Below are 20,251 nucleotides of genomic sequence, written 5' to 3' on the forward strand. Positions count from 1 at the left end.
ATTCACTGGCAATGCGAAATCTCCGGGGAAGCTAGAGAGGGAATGCAATTTCTAGTAATAACAGCTCACAACAGTGAATACTCTCCACTTATCCCCACAATTTCCAGCTATTTTGGACTCCTTTCTGAATTAACCTTTCATATCAAAAAGAGCAATTCTGCACACTAGAGACTCCGGTACAATTTCATGCATAATTTATTCACTCCGTTCAACATTAAACGCACAGTCCTTGACTTTGTCAAGGTGGATTCTGTTGGCAGACTTCACAAGCAGCAAAACAGGAGGAATGAGATCTACAACTCAACCTCTTCACCTATTCTGTCTGGTAAGAGATGGTGGGTGGGGGCAGCGGAATGAGAAAAATAAGGTAGGATTCTAGCACAGCGCCATGACAACTACGCTATGTCTGGCAACACTCAGTATTTTCACATCAGTAGTCTCTCAAGGTTTAAAAGAAGTCCCCGAAAATGAAACAAGCTTGAATTCTGTTTCACCAACAAAAGTCCGGTGCAATTTGTTACCTTCCCGACGATTCCACCATTCATGGAAAAACAATCCTGCTATCCTGGATTGCTTAGTAGACACTGTTGGAAGAAATTACTCAAAGCTATTACTCAAACAGAACCATGCATTAGCATGAGGTCATATTAGAAGGGCTCATTTTATAAATTTAAATAACACAGACTTCTCAATGAAATCCCAAATTCCAGATTTGCACTCCCAAATTGGCCTTCAAGAACATAGACATTCATTTTCTCTTTCCAAATTGCCCATCTGAACCCTCAAATGAAGAATGTGTGCAACCAGTTGTGAAAACAGAACCCTGATACACCATGAAAGTGAGCCACAGCCTTTGCAGCGTCAGACGCAGCTCAGGGCACAATGGAGATGGCTTTTCTTCAAAAGGCAACCGTTCAAACCCACTGAATCTCAGACACCATAGTCCAGCTACCCTCCCGGCCTGAACCTGCAGCTTGCTTTCATGGATTACGATTTATGAGTATCCTGTATGGGGGGGGGGGGGGCGGATTTTTTTTCCTGTAAATGATCACAGTATTACCAGTTGCCATCTAGTTGACTCCAACTTATGGCAACGTCATGTGTATTAGAGTAGAAAGTGCTCCATGGTGTTTTCAATGGCTGATTTTCCTAAGCAAATTGCCAGACCTTTCATCTAAGGTACTTCCGGGTGGACTCAAACCTTCAGCCTTTGAGTTAGGGCCTCCAATTGCAATATTAGCTTCCAATTATAGGGGAAAAAAAAAAAAAAAACACGTTGCCATCGGGTCAATTCTGACTCATAGCAACCCTATAGGACAGAACAGAACTGCCCCATAGGGTTTCTGAGGAGCACCTGGGGGATTCAAACTGCCAACCTTTTGCTTAGCAGCCAAGCTCTTAGCCACCGTGACACCAGGGCTCCAGAATTATAAGTTCTTAATATATGTCAGCAACTTCATTAAGCACTTGTTCCACTCTGTACACATGGGGTCGCCATGAGTCAGAACTGACTCAATGGCATAAAGCAACACCAACACCAACACCACCACGAGATGGTTGTTAACATCTACATTTTGCAGTTGAAGAAACTGAGGCTCAGAAATCCTAATCACTATGTGAACTACCTTCCTTGCGGGCCTCAATCTCCCTTGAGAGACAAAATGTGAATCTACACCAACAATTAAATTTTAATACAGAAGGAGATACTGAGTGGTTTCACTAAATACAGTGGACAAAACAGTTTGGCCCCTAATGTTAGCTCTTGCTCTTTAAAACACTACCTTTCAGCAGCAGCCAGGTCCCCCTTTCTAAACCTGGGATAATAGGAGTATACAATGACACGTCTTTGGACATACCACAAAATACTGGAAGTTTTCACCCAAGACATTTCAGCCAAAACCTTTAAGTCTAAACTTTCATAGCTGGCTGCCCCCACAGTCTAGTTAGAAGCCTGAAGCACATAAATTGGAGCCATACCAAAGCTGAGCCTTACTTTTATAATTTGCCTTTAAATTTACTGCAAGGCCATGAAAATTAAATGCCTCTGGTCCGGTCAAAGCAGCTCGCTGAGAGTTTAGCAGTCCTCCTCAGTTACCATTCAGCAGCCTTTTTATTGTCTCGGGACAGTTTCTGGACTTGGATCAAGTTTCTGAAATTCGTGAAAGTGTAGAAGTGCCGCAGGTTTGCAGTTTATGACCTTTTCAACCCCACAGATGTTGATTCGCATCCTGATTAGGACATCCCAAACTGAAGCTGAGAGGCGCCATCTTGCCCTCGATTCCATTCGCCGACCTCCCCCAGCCATGATGCAATTCTGGGTGATTGGCAGGCTATGGGAAGAGTGGGCGAAGGTCTCCAACACGTAAGATGTGAGACACTCGGCAGCAATGCCTGGCTGAGTGACCATCCCAGCCAGAGCCCTCAACATTCCTGCTCTCCTCTCCCCTCTGCTGCATCCCCCAGGGCAGTGAACACCGACGGCACTGGCCTATTATCATGGGCTTCCAGAATGACTACTGACCACATCACGATGTTTCTAGAATTCTGTTGGTCAGAAGCTGAAAGCATGGCAGTCTGTGGGCTTATCCAGAGGCCAGGATAGTGACTGGGCTTTGCTTCCTGATAGAAACTTCAAAGAATGTTAGTGCCTTTGCTCCCTAGCCTGGTGACCTTGGGCACATTTGCTAACCTTTCTGTGCCTCAATTTCTACATTATGAAATGAGTTTCATAATAATCTGTTTAGAGGACTGGGGTAAGAATGATTCTAAGCTGATAATGATTTTAAGCTCCCTAACCAGAAACTCTGGTGGTGTCTTGGTTTAGAGCTAGGCTGCTAACCAAAAGGTTGGCAGTTCGAATCCACTAGGAGCTCACTGGAAACCCTATGGGACAGTTCTCCTCCTCCTATAGGGTCACTGTGAGTTCGAATTGACTCAACGGCAACAGGTTTGGTTTGTTTTTTTTTTAACCTAGTGCCTGAATTAGAAGAGTTCAATATTCATAGGTGATATTTATCTGCTTTATGTGTATGAGTTCAAAGTTCATTTTATACTTCACAAGAAATCTGTGAGGGGCTTATTGTTATAGTTGGTATAGGGATGTGGACCTGTGCAACCCGGAAGTTAAGTTACATGTGCCAATGTTGCTCAACTGGTGTGTGGGGAGTTGGAATTGGAACAGATATGGCTTTGATGTCCACACCCAAAAAGCACCCGTATGCTTCGTTTTGGACTCACATGTAATTTAAACTTTCTTCAGGTACAATTTTCGGCGTATTCTTCTCCTAATCTGGTCCCCGTTTTCTACTCTAGTCTTGTATTTTAGTCTTTGTTACAGTTTTATGTTTGGTCAGTTCTATTTTCTCTTATCTAAGCTTTTTTTGAATGGGTAAGTATGACAAATAAAAAGACACGTTTTGTGTATATTAGTGTTATTAAGACACAGTGAAAACCCAAGGCAGAGCCAAGATGGCAGAATAGACAGATGCTTCCAGAGAGCCCTCTTTACAACAAAGACCTGAAAAAACAAGTGAAACGAGTATATTTGTGACAAGCTGGGAGCCCTGAGCATCAAAGGCAAGCTTAGACAAAGAACTGAGGGGCAGGGAGAGGAAGAGGCCTTTCAGAAGTGGAGAGGAGTTACCAGACCTGAATTACAGGGAGCCCTCAGGCACCATTCCTGGAGCAGCAGTGGTGGCGGAGGGCTGGTCCTAGTGTTCGGCCGCAGTTTCCTCAGGAAGAAGCACCCAGCCACACAGCCTACTCACACCTTTGGAACCTGAGGAGAGCAGCGCTCAGCAAAAGCTAAGTACTTGCATATATTTTAATGCCCCTCCCGCCCCCCACCAAGCCGGCTTCAGCAGCTGAATCCCTGGGCCTGAGATAGGCTCTGTTGAGCACCTAGAGCCATCCTCCCGGCCTTGGAGAAGGAAAAAATTTGCAACTGGGGGGAAAAGATAATTTGCTAGTTCCATTAACCAGGGGAGCTCAGGACAGAAGCGGCTCCTGTCCAGGCATAAACTCTCCGTGGACCTTGAGTACCTTTCCCTTCTGCATGGACCTGTGTGGGCCTATATCGGGAGAATAGGCCCTTGTTGGCAAACTCCAACCATTTCAGCTGTGCGGAGGAGGGGTGGGTGTTTGACATTTGACATTGCTTTGCCTATTAAACAAGGTCCTCACCTACCCACATCAGGGACCTAAGGACTGGTAGCTCCACTCATGTAGCCCAGCCACCCGCCACAGGGGTCCAGAGAGAACTGGTACCTCCCAATCCTTACAACCAAAAATTTTGGGTGCCCATGGTCTGTCTGCAGAACCCACCCATCTGCATGCTCTAGGGAACAGGGACGCGTTTTCCTCAGAGACACTTGGGGGCCAGTTCTCAGCCCCCTGCCTTGTTCAGAGTGTGACTCCCTGCTGGAATCAGATACTGGGATATACGCCAATCACCCCTACCCCTCTAAGACTGTAGGGCAGAGCCTGTACCACACACTTGAAGATCAGCTACCTGGAAACCTGAGCTGAATTTATACAAGAAAACTGAATGGACTTCTAGACTGATATACCTGATAACAGCTCTAGCCAGCTGGGGACAGGACATGAGAGCTCCAAAGGTGAAAATAATCAAGCTAGCTCACTCAAGCAACCCATAGGGGTATACCAAAACAAAACAAAGCAAGCAGCTACAACACGGTAAGCAAGCATAAACTAATACAATAACTTATAGATGGCTCGGAGACAACAGTCAATATCAAGTCACATAAAGAAACAGACCATGATCACCTCAACAGGCTCTCAAAACAGAATCCAGGGATCTTCTAGATGGAAGTGCATTCCTGGAATTACCAGAGCCAGAACACAAAAGTTTAATATACAGAACCCTTCAAGACATCAGGAAGGAAATGAGGTAATATGCAGAACAAGCCAAGGAACACTCAGATAAAGCAATTAAAGAAATTAGAAAGATTATTCAGGAACATAATGAAAGTTTAATAAGCTGGAAAAATCTATAGACAGACAGCAATCAGAAATTCAGAAGATTAACAATAAAATTACAGAATTAGACAACTCAATAGAAAGTCAGAGGAGCAGAATTGAGCAAGTAGAAGCTAGAATTTCTGAACTTGAAGATAAATCACTTAGCACTAATATATTTGAAGAAAAATCAGATAAAAGAATTAAAAAAAATGAAGAAACCTTAAGAATCACGTGGGACTCTATCAAGAGAAATAACCTACAAGTGATTGGAGTATCAGAACAGGGAGGGATAACAGAAAATACAGAGAAAATTGTTGAAGATTTGTTGGCAGAAAACTTCCCTGATATTGTGAAAGATGAAAAGATTTCTATCCAAGACGCTCATTGAACTCCACATTAAGTCAGCCCAGACAGGGAAATCCAAAAAAAAAAAAAAAAAGATTATTAAAAAAAAAAACTCAAAACAGGGTAACAGCGATATTATTTTATAAAAGAAGACAACATTAAAATAATAAAGAGAGACTAAGAAATGTAATCATACAACTTCCATATGGGGAGGAAGGTATGACTATACAAAGAAATAAAACACAATAAAAATTATTAAAAAAAAAATCTAAACCCTTCCCCCCAAAAAAACTGAATTTGAAAAAGACTGAATTCTATTTTCTTCCTTTCCCAATGTCTTAGGTTGAAAGAGGGTTATTGCCTGCCTACCTCCCAGATTTCTTGTAAAGCAGAATTAGTAAAATAGGTAAATGGAGATAAGCAAGAGAAACTGAAGGGGGCTTAGCTGAGAAACCATAAAAACCTGTTTCACAGAGACAAACAGACTGGTTTAGATATTCCTAGAGTTCTGGGAGAAGAGCTTGATAATACTTGCGATAGGCAGAATTCTAAAATGGGCACCCAGAGTTTCCAGGTCATGGTTATTCAATCAAACGCTGATCTAGGTATTGCTAGGAAGGGACTTTGCAAGTGTAATTAAGGTTACTAATCAGTTGACAGTAAGTTAAGTGTATCTGCATGGTCTAAGGTAATCACAGGAGCTCTTCAAAAGCTGAGTTCTCTCTGGTTGATAGAAGAGGAAATCAGAGAGATTTGAAGAGCGGGAAAGACTCTGTGTGCTGTTGCTGGTTTGAAGATGGAGGGGCCTCATGAGAAGGGGTGCAGCAGCCTTAAGGAACTGAGAGCAACCCTTGGCCAAAAGCTAGCAAGGAAACAGGGACCTTGGTCCTACAACTGCAGACCTGGATTCTGCTGACAACCTAAATGAGGCTAGAAGTTAATTCTTCCCTAGATCCTCCAGATAAAAAGTGTTCAGCGTAGCGAACACCTTAAGTTCAGCCTTGTGAGACCCTAACTGAAGAACCCAGCCAAACCTGCCATTAAGTTTGTAATAATTTCCTTACACAGCAATAGAAATGAATACATTTTATCCCATGATCTCCTCTTAACAGTTCAAAGTACCAGAGAACAAGTTTTGATGACAAATGTTCACTGCACTCCAAGAATGCCCTAAAGTCCAAGCATTCACAGATCCAACAACTGGAGGACTTCCAGGCTTAAGCATTTTCTCTTTGGCTATTGTGAATGACAACAATCTCAAAAAATCAAAACAGGTCAATTCTAATATTTTACCGAATATAACCTTTTTCTATCTGTTATTATTGTTAAGTGCCATCAAGTCACTTCCAACTCTTAGTAACCCTATGTACAACAGAAAGAACATTACCTGGTCCTGCACCATTCTCACAATCCTTGCTGTGCTTGAGTCTATCATTGCAGCTGCTGCACAAATCCGCCTAGTTGAGGGTCTTCCTCTTTTTCACTGACCCTCTAATTTACCAAGCATGATGTCCTTCTCCAGGAACTGGTCGCTCCTGGTAACATGTCCTTTTCTATCTGCAGTCTATTAATTTTTATACACACACATAATCATTAGCACTGTTGGACAACTTTGTAATGAGTGTCCCAGGATATGTTTTGAAAACAGAGGTGATTATTTTGTGAATATAAACTTTGTATTTAACTTCTTAAATGCTGGTTCCATCTTGGTTTCATCTCTTCTCCCTTTTCACCCCCTAAAAAAAAAAAAAAAAAATTTTTTTTTTTTTTTTCATGGACAATCTCACTTTCTCCCTTGCAATCCAGTAGAAGAGCTGGTGACTCTCAAGTCTCTATCTCTAGTTCCAACCTTCCTTCCCAAATGTAGATCCATTTACTCACCTGTCTATTTAAACCTACCTGAATATCTCATAGGAATTTCACAGTAGACATATCCCAGACTGAAACTGTTAATGGTAGTGTCTTCCCCACCCCGATCTTGCCCACCTGTCTCTCCCCTTTCTTCCCCTGTCCACCAACATTCTCCTTTTTTCATATGTTCTAGCTGAGCTGCAGGCATCCTCATCCACCCAATTTGCTCAGCTAAAAAACTGGGTGACAACTTCAATTTCACCTTCTTCAGCCCCCATGCAGTCACCAAGTCCATTGAGTCTACCGCTTCCACATCTCTCCACGTTGCCCCCTCTTCTTCATTCATATCAGAACCTCATAGTCCATCACTTCTCACCTGGATTGCTGCCATTATCTTCTAGCTGGTCTCCCTGCTCTATCTCTCACCTATGAGCATGTCATCCCTTTCTGAACGTATAACCCGGTCTGCTATTACTTACAAAATAAAGTCCTGGCTCCTTCCCGTGCCACATAAGACTTTTCATTACTGACCCCAGCATGTCTCTCCAGCCTCTCTCCCTTCCCAAATCCTACAGCTCATCACAAACTGACTTTCACATTATTCCTCACACATCCTATTACCTTTAATGCTGCCAAAAAAATGTTTCACGGTCCTTGACGATTTTACACAAGCTGCTCCGTCTGGAACGTAACTTAATCTCTCCTCCCACGTATATCCTCAACAAACTCTACTCACATCATTCAACTTCCAGCTCAAAGGTCACCCTCTGTCTTAGTTTGGGTTCTCCTGAAAGCCAGGCCTGAGGCAGGGACTTGGATGCAGGTTGTCGCTTTGAGAAGTGATCACAGGAAGCAGGAGTGGGCGGAGAGAGGGCAGGGAGAGTAAGAAAAGTGCATCATCAAGGTGGCTGCTTTCAGCAATGCCAGGACCTCAGAAAACCACACAAAATGCTTCTCAGAATTGTCTGTCCTAAGGGGAGGAAACCTCGGTGGCGTAGTAGTTAAGAGCTACAGCTGCTAACTGATTCAAATCCACCAGGCACTCCTTGGAAACCCTATGGGGCAGTTCTACTCTGTCCTGTAGGGTTGCTATGAGTTGGAATCCACTGGACGGCAATGGGTTTGTTTGTTTTTCCAAGGTGGGGTGACTGGGACATTTACCTATTGGCTTCCATGTCCCGTAGGTTGGAGGGAGCCCAGGAGAGGGTGGACATTAATTACCCAGGCATTCCTACACTGTACCTCCAGAGAAAGCCCTCGGCAGAAATGCAGAGAGGCATGGCTCAGCCCTGCAGCGTGGGCCAGAACTACCCACTGCCTGGGTGAGTGAGTCAGAGCTGGGCTGAGGGAATGTGAAGAAGGGTCCTCAAAGCATCTGCTACACCCTCTTTGTAAAGCTGTCCCTACACCTCCAAAGACAGGAGTTCTCCCCAAACCCTCTGTACTTAGCTCTATCACAGCACATAAAAAAGACAAGCTACCCGGTTGATTCCAACTCATGGTGACCCCACGTGTGTCAGTGTAGAACTGCGCTCCAGAGAGTTTTTAATGGCTGGTTTTTCAGATGTAGGTCACCAGGCCTTTCTTCTGAGGCATCTCTGGGTAGACTATAAATCACCAATGTTTCAGTTCACAGACAAGCACATTAACTGTTTACACTACCCAGGGACTCCATTACACACTTAGAGCACTTTACTGTAATTCTCTGCTTATTGCACTCTCTCCAGCACCAGGCTTTGACCTTCTGGAGGGCAGGTCCTGCTAGTAAAGCACTTGTTGTTGGGTGCCATCGAGTCAATTCCAACTCACAGCTACCCTACTGGACAGAGTAGAACTGCCCCACAGGAGTTCCTAGGCTAGAACCTGTACAGGAGCAGATCGCCAGGTCTTCTCTCCTGCTGAGCAGCTAGTGGGTTCGAACCACCAACCATTTGGTTAGCAGTCCAGCGCTTAACCATTGCACGACCAGCGTTCCATACTAGAATTCCTCAGATGTTTGTCAAAGGAATAAATCAATAAAGCTTATCTTCAGCCATTTCATGGTATTAAATTTCTAATTCCACATATTTTGAACGCAGATAAAAAGATAAGGTATCAACTATGTTAATATGAATTTTAAAATCTGCAGACTTAAGGCATCAACTATATGGCCAAATACTTTCAGCTCACTTCAAAATACTGTAATGAAGTTGTTTTCTTCCTGGCCTTTGTAATTTAAAATGTAATAAGTAAAGGAGATAGAGCGAAGTCCTCTAGGCTGAAGGGATCTAAAATGTATATGTCTGTGTGTGTATTATATATGTACACATATATAGTTAATTCACTGTCAATACATCTTTATTATTTTTTTTAAATCTTTGTTGCTATAAACTCGATCAATAAAAAGTTACTTTTAAAAGAATTTAAGCAAGTGGCCACATTTTTTCTATTCCAGATTTGTTCAAATTCATTTGAAAGATTTTTCCTTTTTTCCGATCTTTCTTTTTCTCTGAATCCTTCTCCTCTTTGCTTCATATGCTCTGACATAAATTCAATACAAATACTGGTGCCTGCTCAGAGGAGCAGCCTAGAAATGTTAATTGGCTGACCACAGTAACGGCCTCATCCTAATTCCAGACAGCTCTCATCCCTAAAAGAATCATGCTCCCAAATTCCTATAAATTTCAAACAGCATTCCAGTGCCTTAGATTGAGAGTGCCAGTTTGCATTATTTTCCCATTTTATAAAACTTATGACTGGGAGAAATGTGCATTGTGCACAAATAACGTAACTCATAAATAATAATGAAAGTTTAAATTTTGATGTAGCTGCTAGATTTTAGGAAAAGGCAGGGGTTCCAGTCAATAACTATTTGTTTAGCACCTTCCAAGTGCCTGGCACTGTGCAGGGAGTTGTATTTATGGTTAAGCATGCCCTGGTGGTACAGCGGTTAAGAGTTCAGCTGCTAACCAAAAGGTAGGCAGTTCGAATCCACCAGCTGCTTCTTGGAAACCGTATGGGGCAGTTCTACTCTCTCCTATAGGGTCGCTATGAGTCCGAATTGACTCGACAGCAGCAGCTTTTTCAGAGCCATTCTGCCATTTCAGACACTATCAGCCTACAGTGTTTTAGTGTCTTATAACCAAACTTTCTTGGAAAGCCACGTTGATTCCATTTAGCCATGCTAGCCAATATCCCACTAATTAGGATTTCTTTTTCTTTCCCCCCGTGCAGAGATATTTGTCATCTACTAAAGCTGATAGCCGCTACAATTTTATCTAATGTCTGTATTAAGCTTTATCTTTCAGTTCTTACCTGGTCTTCTCTTGGCCCAACGTGTATCTTACCCCACTCCCCACCCCACGCCCACCTCCACACACGCACCATATATTTGAATACAATCCCAGGAAGTTTGTGGCAAAAAATAAGCACTCAAAAAACAAACAAACAAGAAAAACCTTTTGCCGTTGAGTCCATTCTGACTCATAGTGACCCTATAGGACAGAGTTGAACTGCCCCATAGAGTTTCCCAGGAGCACCTGGTGGATTTGAACTGCTGACCTTTTTGGTTAACAGCCATAACTCTTAATCACTGCGCCACCAGTGTTTCCAAAATAAGCACCAGAGAGTGAGACTTCAGTTAATCTCACATTCTCTGGAGAGAGTAATGATCGGCAACACTACAAAACAACATGTGATTTTTAGCAGGGTATTTGCCTACATTGTTTAGACTCCTTCTTTTGATAGAGCCAGATATCACAAATACCCTTGTTATTTAGCTCCAAGACAAAATATTTCATGACAGACATGAGCAAGAAAACAGGAAAGCATTAGCGTACGTTTTCACTACAAAGTAGGTGTCTGAGTTTCCCTGGGTTCACGTTCTGAGGTGATTTCCCTCTCACGGTGGTTCAGGGCGAGTTCAACCGCCCTGAACAATTTCACTAACGTACCAAACCTGTTCTAGAACTCCATGATTAAAGGTTCTAAGTGGCAGCATCTTTCAGAATAATAGGTCTTAACTTCCACGTTTAGTTGATTCTAGAGCTCAAGCTGAATTTAATCTGTCCTTAATTATTTGCTGAGGGATTCTGTAGACAGGAAGGCTTAGATTGTTGTGGTTTTTGCTGGGTGCCATCCAGTCAGTTTTCAACTCATAGCAACCCTGTGTAACAGAGCAGAACTGCCTCTTAGGGTTTCCTAGGCTGTAATAGTTACAAGAGCAGATTGCCAGATCTTTGTCTCCAAAAACTATGGGGTGGGTTCGAACCACCAACCCTTCGGTCTTCTGCAGTTAGGTGCTTCTAGAACCCAGGTGAATCTAATCTGTCTCTATTTATTTGCTGAGGGATTCTGTAGACAGGAAGAAGATTAGGTCACGCATTCCCTAGAACCCAGAAGCAAAAGTAAAAGAAATGGAAGCATCTTAGTTAGCTGAAACTTTACCTTGAATATGGTGTTTCCCTTGGATTGCCTTATCTGGCAAAATACATAAAAAGAGAACTTGTTGTGAAAACCAAAGGAAATAATTGAGGCAATTCATTACTAGGCCTCCATGAAAAGGCTTCCGTGAAAAAGTCTGTAGCTCTTTAACAAGGCTTTTTGTGATTTGTCTGGGAAAGAGATGAGAGGAGGCCAACTGGGGAGGTAGGAGTAGAAAGCAGGAAGAGAAAGACTTAATTGTTGCTTTATAATGTTCTCTGGATTACTTTTATAATAGAAACAACAAAACATTTTAAAGTTTGTGACTTCAATGCATTAATGACTGAAAATATCTTTATTAAACATGTTTTGCAAAGCAAAACAAAAAATGACAAGATTTTGGGCCATTATCCTTACCTAAAGTTTCTGAAACACATTAAAAATAGGAAATATTGAGTAATATTGAGCAATATGGGACTTAGCATTAGACAAATGACAAACACATGTTTAAAATTCAACTCCCCCCCGCCCCCGCTTCCCCCCATTTACAGGCTGTGAAGTCTTGGGCAGGCTATTTAAATCCCTGAGCCTCCAGTTCCTTATTTGTAAAATGAGGACATTAATAACCACTTCATGGTATTGCTGTAAGAATTAAATGAATAACGATGCAGAATCACTTAATACCTCACATTTGGTAAGGACTTAACAAATATACTTACATAGAAAGTTCAATAGAACACTATACTCCATTCTTAAACCAAAACAAAACCAAACCTGTTGCCAACAAGTCAATTCTGACTCCTAGCAACCCTATAGGACAAAGTAGAACTGCTCCCTGAGGTTTCCAAGAAGCAGCTGGTGGATTCAAACTGCTGACATTTGGTTAGCAGCCGAGCTTTTAACCACTATGCCACCAAGGCTCCATACTGCATTCTCAGAGAAATATGTATCTTCTCTGTTTATTTTTGTAGACAATGAGGCAAGATAACCGCCCATCAGAATTGGTTGCTTACTATGGTCTCTGAAGGTGGCATGTAGTATCCTTCCATCTTAAAGAAATTTGAGAAAGAAGAAAATCAGAGGCCAGTTTCCGGTCTCTCAACCACTACAAACCTAAAGAGGAAAGTCTGAATATGACAATAAATAAATAGATGTGTTAAATGAAAAAAAAAAAAAAAAAGATTGTAAAACACTTGACTTGGTGTCTACCACTAAGCACTCCTAAGTGGTAGCTATTTTTATTATGTATTTAATTTTTCTCATTCACATCTGGACAGATTTAATGGCTAAAAAAAATCAAATATAACTTTTTATCGTCATCCCATTTTCCTTCTTGTTGGCACTTGCACAAGATAAATATTCCATAGAGTACGAACCAAAATTAAGCTCATTTCAAATAATTGTGGATTTCCCCCTGCAATTGAAGGAATTGCGATAAATACGAATTCAAGAAAACAGTTCCAGAAATGAGAACCCATCAGGTAACCAACAGTTAAAAGATGGATTCTGAGACAATCTGCATCCAAACACTAAAGAGCAAGGATTTCAGCTAAAAGTTCCAGTCAGAAGAGGTTGAAATCTCTATCCCAACAGACCCAGAAGAGTAGATAACTGATTTCATCAACAAATTAAGGTATAATTAGTAGAAAGATAATGCCGCCTTCTGGCTAAGTGGAAAGTTTAGAGTTGTGGTTAACTCACTTGGCTGCTATCCCGAAGTTTGGAACTTTGAGTTCCCCAGAGGCTCCTGGGAAGAAAGGCCTGGGGATATACTTCCAAAAAATCAGCCATTGAAAATCCCATGGAGCACAATTCTACTTTGACACACGTGGGGTCACCATGAGTTAGATCAACTTGACAGTAACTGGTAGAAAAAAATTGTAGCTCTCAATAGAAAGGAAAGGGCTTTGAATGGACATTAGACAAAAGAGTCCATGTTTGTCTCATCCATTGCTCAAAGGCTAGCAGTCAAAAAAACTGAAAATTCAACACGGAATCTAGCCAAAGAGGAAAAAAAAAATCACTCATTTCATAGTGTTTGTCTGAAAACATGGGTGTGTTAAATACATTATCATCAGGTTTAAGACAGTGAGTTGGACAATGAAATTATTTTCACATCCAATCTATGACTTTTGCTGCACACTCACTTTGTGATGTGGAAGGACACATAGGATTAATTCTAGAACACATGAGCCTGCAATTTTATAATGGCTTCGCCTCTAGAGTCTAACGGTCCAAATGCGAGATCTGCTGTGTCACCTTCATCAAGTGACTTACTTATCCTCTTTAAGCCCAAATTGCTCCATCTGACTAATGGGCTTAAAAACGTGTCTGCGTCAATTCAGTGGGATAATGCATAAAAGAATGCAGAGCAGTGCCTGGAAATGCCCAATAAATGTTAGCTACTATTACTATTGATATTATTAACATCAATGAGAAAACTCCGTTATGTGGATGATATTTGGACTTTTTTTCCCCCTTGGAATAACGTTGTTGTTGTTGTTAGGTGCTGTCGAGTTGATTCCGATTCATAGTGACCCTGTGCACAACAGAACAAAACACTGCCCAGTCCTGCCCAGTGCTTAACTGCTTCCAACATCCAGGAACTTGTATGCTTAAAGAATGGGAATAATGCTATCTGGAGAGGCTTCCTTCCCAGGTATTAAGGAATAATTCTTTCACAGTTTTCACTGTCCTTAGCAGAAAGGGAATACACCATACTGCCCAAAGGAATCACTTCCACCAAAATATTCCATTAAATATTTCATTTTGCCTCCCAGTGTCTCAAATTTAGGGTTGTTCCTTTCCTGAGGAATGAATACCCAAGCATTTCCTGGGTATGGATGTGACAGAACTCTGTGGCACACATAGGAATTTGTCCACACACCCACAAATATGTTGCTAAGCCAAGAGCCTCCCAGCCACAAATCCTGCTAGTTAATCTATCCCTCAGGCTGCAGTCACATGAACCCCAGGCTTGGGAGCATACCTTCTGCTCAAAGTAGACAACTCAAAGCAAACACTCCGTATTCAAAGAAACACAGGGGAATACATCATCCCCACAGGGAGAGCAAAACCTCAAGTGCTGATTCCTAGTCCTACTGATTAATAGCTTCAGGCAGGAGGAGTCCAAAACTTAAGAAGAAAAAGTTAACTAAACTCCGATGAGGGAAAGCATTTAAGGGTTTTTCACTGAAAATGCAAAACTATTCACATTTACCCTCATACTGCCCAAGTGCCTTTTACAAAGGCCTTGAAATACCATTGATGTCGCTATTACTCCTAAGTGAAATGGCTTTCAGATGTCTTCTGTATTCTTTGCTGGGGCCTGAAAAGAAATCACTGCATCACCTCGCATTTGCTCTTAGAGTCATTAGCCTCGGACAGCACCATCATTTCGGAAATTTATCATCAGTGCTGGCCTTCGCACAATGTATTAGTGCAATACATTATGAAAGCACCTCACTCTGATGATCTATGGCCCCAAAGATGGCAACATCTGGGGACAGATGAGTCTACGAATAGATCTAGTGTAAGAGAATAAATGTACAGAGCCACCGTGGCAGTGTTATGCTGAAATAAACTAGTGTTTGCTGTTCTCAACCAATCCCTCCAGCACACATAGCAATCTCGGCAACTTCTCTGATTTAAAAAACAATTCTTCATGACCTCAGACTAATTTTTCATGACAAAGAGGGAAGGTTTCTAAAATTAGAAGCTTTCTAAAATTAGTCCATTGAGGGATAACCTAGCACAAGCTTGATGATAAATTTCAATCATGGCTTTCAAGAAAACTCTAATTTAGTCTACCTCTTGCTCACTTAAATTTTTCAGTAGACTCTCCAAAGGAGAGAAAGGAGATTAACGTCTGATGTCTTCAAGGGTATTAGAACAAAAACTGAGACACAATTAATTAGTCTGTACCAAATTCTGGCTTTCTACATGGCTCATGATGTATTTTTTCTGAAGCCCTATTCTCCCATTTCCATTCTTCAAAGTCCAGAACGCTGCCCTCTCCATTATTTTGTTTAAATAGGACTCAAATATTTTAGCTAACTCCTGAAATAAATAATTGTGAACATTCAACCTCAAAGAAAATCTTGGCAAATGAAAATGCCTCAATGGCCTGATTCATGCATATTAGAGTCATCTGAGGGTCACAACCTTCTTTGTTAAAATGGAATTGGAGTGTTCATCTTACAAACCTCCCAGTACTGTTTGGGAACTGTCCTATGTTCCCCTCGTAAGTACCATGCTTCAAGGACTCAGTGCTTCTAAAGAGATATACCAATCCAACTTCCTACCCTATTCTATCATCCTGGTATGCTTCCTTCACTGGCGTGAATCAACGCTCTTTATGCTAAGAGAAAAAGGAAATAAGATTGAGAGGATACTATGCCTACACATATGTCTAAGATGGGTCTGACACAAGCCATGGTCATTTTAATCATCTTACGTGCATGCAAAATCTTAGCAAGGAGAAAGGAAGACAGAAGAAGAATTGAAGCATTCAAACTGTGGTGTTGGCAAAGAATATTGAACATACCATGCACTGCCAGAAGAACAAACAAATGTCTTAGAAGAAATACAACCAGAATGCTCCTAAAAAGTGAGGATGGTGAGACTTCATCTTGCTCGCTTTGGACACATCATTTGGAAAGACTAATCACTAGAAAAGGACATCCTGGTCGGTAAAGTAAAGGGTCAGCAAAAATGAGGGAAACTCTCAACAAGATAGGTTGACACAATAGCTGCAGCAATGGACTCGAACATACCAACGATCATGAAGATGACACAGGGCAGAGCAAAGTTCCGTTTTGGTAGACATAAGGTCTCCAAGTCAGAGCTGACTCAAGGCAACTAGCAACAACGTGCATGCACAATCCCCGAGTGTGTCTAATTAATGTCTTTGCTCCAAGCATCTTGACATGCCAACCAGTTGGAAATCTTAGCGTGGTGAGCTCAGAAGACACCAGCTCCTTTTTTCCATACCCACCAACATGAATTTCTAAAGGCAGAAACTGGGCGCTCCCTCTGCCTCTCTCAACCTACCACAACATGGTCATATTATACAACCTTCACAAACAAACTCTTTTCCTTCCACAGGATGTTGTGGAAGGAAAAAGAAAAGAGCCTAGTCTAGACCACTTGTCTCTGGTGATCAGAGAGCTGGTATTTTTTCAGTAGTCCTGCAGTCTGTGATCTTTTAGACTCCGGCAAGGCAATACCTTACGTTATTTGTTACGGCTTTATTAACCACCAGGAAATCCTGATATGGGTGGGAAAGAATCAGAAGAGCAGAAAGAAAGAGACACTGAACAGTCAGAGAGACTGAGAGATGGGAAGATGTAGAAGAGAGGAAGGAATAAAAAAGACATGGATGAAAGAAACATATTGCAGAGTTTCCAATTGTTTTATATTTAATTTGCCAACAACTACCTTTAATGGAGACGTTATTCCTTGAAATTGGAAATCCTGTTCTCCGGAGTTGAAAATCCTATTCTCAGGAGTTGAAAGAGAACATATTCAATGCCTGGACAGTAGCATTCAATATGATTATCCAATCTTAGCAAAATAAAATACTTGCTGAAGGAAATTATCATTGTTATTGAATAATTTTCCCAAATCATTTTGTTTTTATTTTTGTAATTTACACACTTTTTCACTGTTTGTAATGTCCCTTGCACTAGTTTGTTTTCTCTGTTTCCTGTTTTCTCTTCTGACTTCTTTCTGATAATAGGATTTCTGACTTCAGTTGGTTGTTAGATAATTAAATACAAAAAAAATTGGAGGCTCAGCAGTAATGTAAAAGTACGGTCTTTATTCCAAGGAGTCCCTGTGTGGTGCAAATAGCTAAGACACTTGGCTGCTAATCAAAAGGTTGGAATTTCTAATCCACACACCAGTGCCTCGAGAGAAAGTTCTGGAGATCTCCTTCCAAAAAATCAGCCATTGAAAATCCTGTGGAGCACAGTTCTGCTCTGACACACATGGGGTCACCATGAATAGGAATCAACTCAACAGCAACTCGATTTTTTTTTAACTGATTGATTATTCCAAGATACCATTTCCTCTGCACTCTTTTAAGCAAACATGTCCCTCAAAACTTCACTACTCCTACTAGCCCTCAAACATGGAGTTTAGCCAATTTCATTCTAAAATAACATGTCTTTCACACATAGATGGATCTTAGCCCGTGGGGGTTTCTATGGGAAAGAAAGCACCTGTTGTACCAAGAACGAGACATGTTTGTTAGCTCAACAGTCTTCAGGTCATCTTTCTCTCACTTTCTCCCACAATTGACTAAACAGACCTGAGGAGTCAAATATTCTAGAATTTTCTGCCTCTTTCACTCCTTTTCCTCTGTATCCCTTCTTTCTTGTCCATCAGTGTTAAGATCTCAGGTTTGCATGAGATAAAGGAAGCAGGTTACTTGGTTTAGGCTCTAGTTTCTGGGACCAGCTTAAATATCAGAATTCTACGCTGACATTTGGAGTCAAAGCCCCAGCTACAAAGAGCATCCTTATGCTTTTTTTTTTTTTTTTTTTTTGCCTCTTCTGTGCATGTATCTTATAGGGACCTTGCAGAGAAGTACAGAGACTAGGGCAAAGCAAGATGTAGCCGAAAGGCAGCAGAGTATAGCAGTTAGGGGTAGCCTACTGGCCTCAGAGGCCTTGTTGCTTTTTAACTCTGTGTCTTTGGGCAAACATCTTACTTTCTCCAGTTTTCCATTTCATTTGCTTGGCATATACTAAACTGCCAACAAATACTAGTTAATTTAGTTATTATTCTCAGGATACTCACCTAGTATCTCCTAGCTTCTATTCCAACATGTATCTCCAATCAGAAAGAGTACGTCTGCCTAATTTCTAATCTGAGACAAATAGAACAGGTGGCATTGTAGAAACAAAGAGGATAAATCATGAAAAATAACACCAAACTATTGCGCTTTTACTGTGGTTTATCAGTGTAAACCAAGAAAATGTGTTGGTTCTGTTCATCAGATACTCATCTAATATGGTGATCTACTTTCAAAAAATCAGCAAATGAAAACTCAACAGGTCGCGATAGTCTGATCCCATTGCGCATGAAGTCACCATGAGTTGGGGCCAACTCAATGGCAGCTAACAACAACACAACTGTATGCCTAGGCTTATGCCAGTCACTGTGGGAATAATATAAAAAGGCAGGGAGGTCATTTTTCTTTGAGTCAAAGAGCTGCCAGTCTAGCTGAGGAGACAAGATGAATATGGCTAGAATAATGAGAGAAAATCCCAGGCAGAACTGTGTGGACCTGTAAGTGATTAAAGAAGATCTGATACAAGGGACAGACCAGTATGGGTTTAATGGTTGGGAAGACAATATAAAGGAGGATATAAAGTAAGTCTGGATGGAAAGGTCGATTGAGACAGGCAGAACGAAGAGGTGTGGGCATTCTAGAACGAAGGATCAACATGAGCAAATGGACAGACAGAAATGGGATGGTGAGAAGTGGAAAAGATGAACAGACCTTGCTTTAAAAGACAAGCAAAAGAGACTGAATTGTGACAAATGGGAGCCACTGATGGTTAAGGAGCCTGGAAGTAGCCTATGGAAAGGGTATAGCGGAGTCAAGACTCAAATTTTTTATGTACTGCCTACCAGGTGTAAATTTTGAATGCTAGGTATGAAGAGTAAGATAATAAGACATTTTAAAAGTTGACTACAAGAGGTCAAGGAAAAGACGGAGAAAAAAATTACTCTCAGATTTCCAGCCTTGGAGATTGGAAAATATTTGGTAGTTTTCATTGAAACGGATAATGTTTAAGAGCCAATTTCAGGGAAAAGATTATGAGATTTCTCAATTCTGAAGTTAAAACAAGATGTTCTAACATCTAAAGGAATGCCACATAAGAGGGAGTTTGGATCCAATTCCTCTAACCATTTTCTTAACTCAAGGCAATCACATGAAAATACGAAGCCAACTATTTCATCACAAGAAATTTATCTATGCAATCTTTCCTCTTCCTCCAGAATAATATTTTAAAATGACAGGAGTTACTCCAAAATGGTGGTAACTACTATTTTGTTTCAAGATGACAGTTAACCAAAATGGAACTTTAGCTGCCATCAAGTCAGTCCCACTTATGGGGACCTCATGTGCAATGGGATAAAATGCTGCCTGGTCTTGCACCATCCCCATGGTCAGCCGTGATTCAGACTATTGTGACCCATAGGCTTTTCACTGGCTACTTTTTTTGGAAGCAGATAGCCAGGCCTTTCTTCCTAAACTGTCTTAGTCTGGAAGCTGTATTGAAACCTGTTCAGCATCATAGCAACACACAAACCACCAGTGATGGTCAGCCGTGATTCAGACTATTGTGACCCATAGGCTTTTCACTGGCTACTTTTTTTGGAAGCAGATAGCCAGGCCTTTCTTCCTAAACTGTCTTAGTCTGGAAGCTGTATTGAAACCTGTTCAGCATCATAGCAACACACAAACCACCAGTGATAGGTGGGTGGTGGCCGCGTATAAGGTACGTTGGCCTGGAATTGAACCCAGATCTCCAGTGTGGAAGGCAAGAATCCTACCACTGAACCGCCAAGCCTTAAAACTGAGCTTAAGAGGTTTCGTAAGGCCTTTGTTGTGCATCAAACTCTGTCAGAATCAGTGAATTCTTTCATAATATCTTGA

Source organism: Loxodonta africana, chromosome 22 (assembly GCF_030014295.1).
Source record: "Loxodonta africana isolate mLoxAfr1 chromosome 22, mLoxAfr1.hap2, whole genome shotgun sequence".
In the NCBI taxonomy this organism is placed as follows: domain Eukaryota; kingdom Metazoa; phylum Chordata; class Mammalia; order Proboscidea; family Elephantidae; genus Loxodonta; species Loxodonta africana.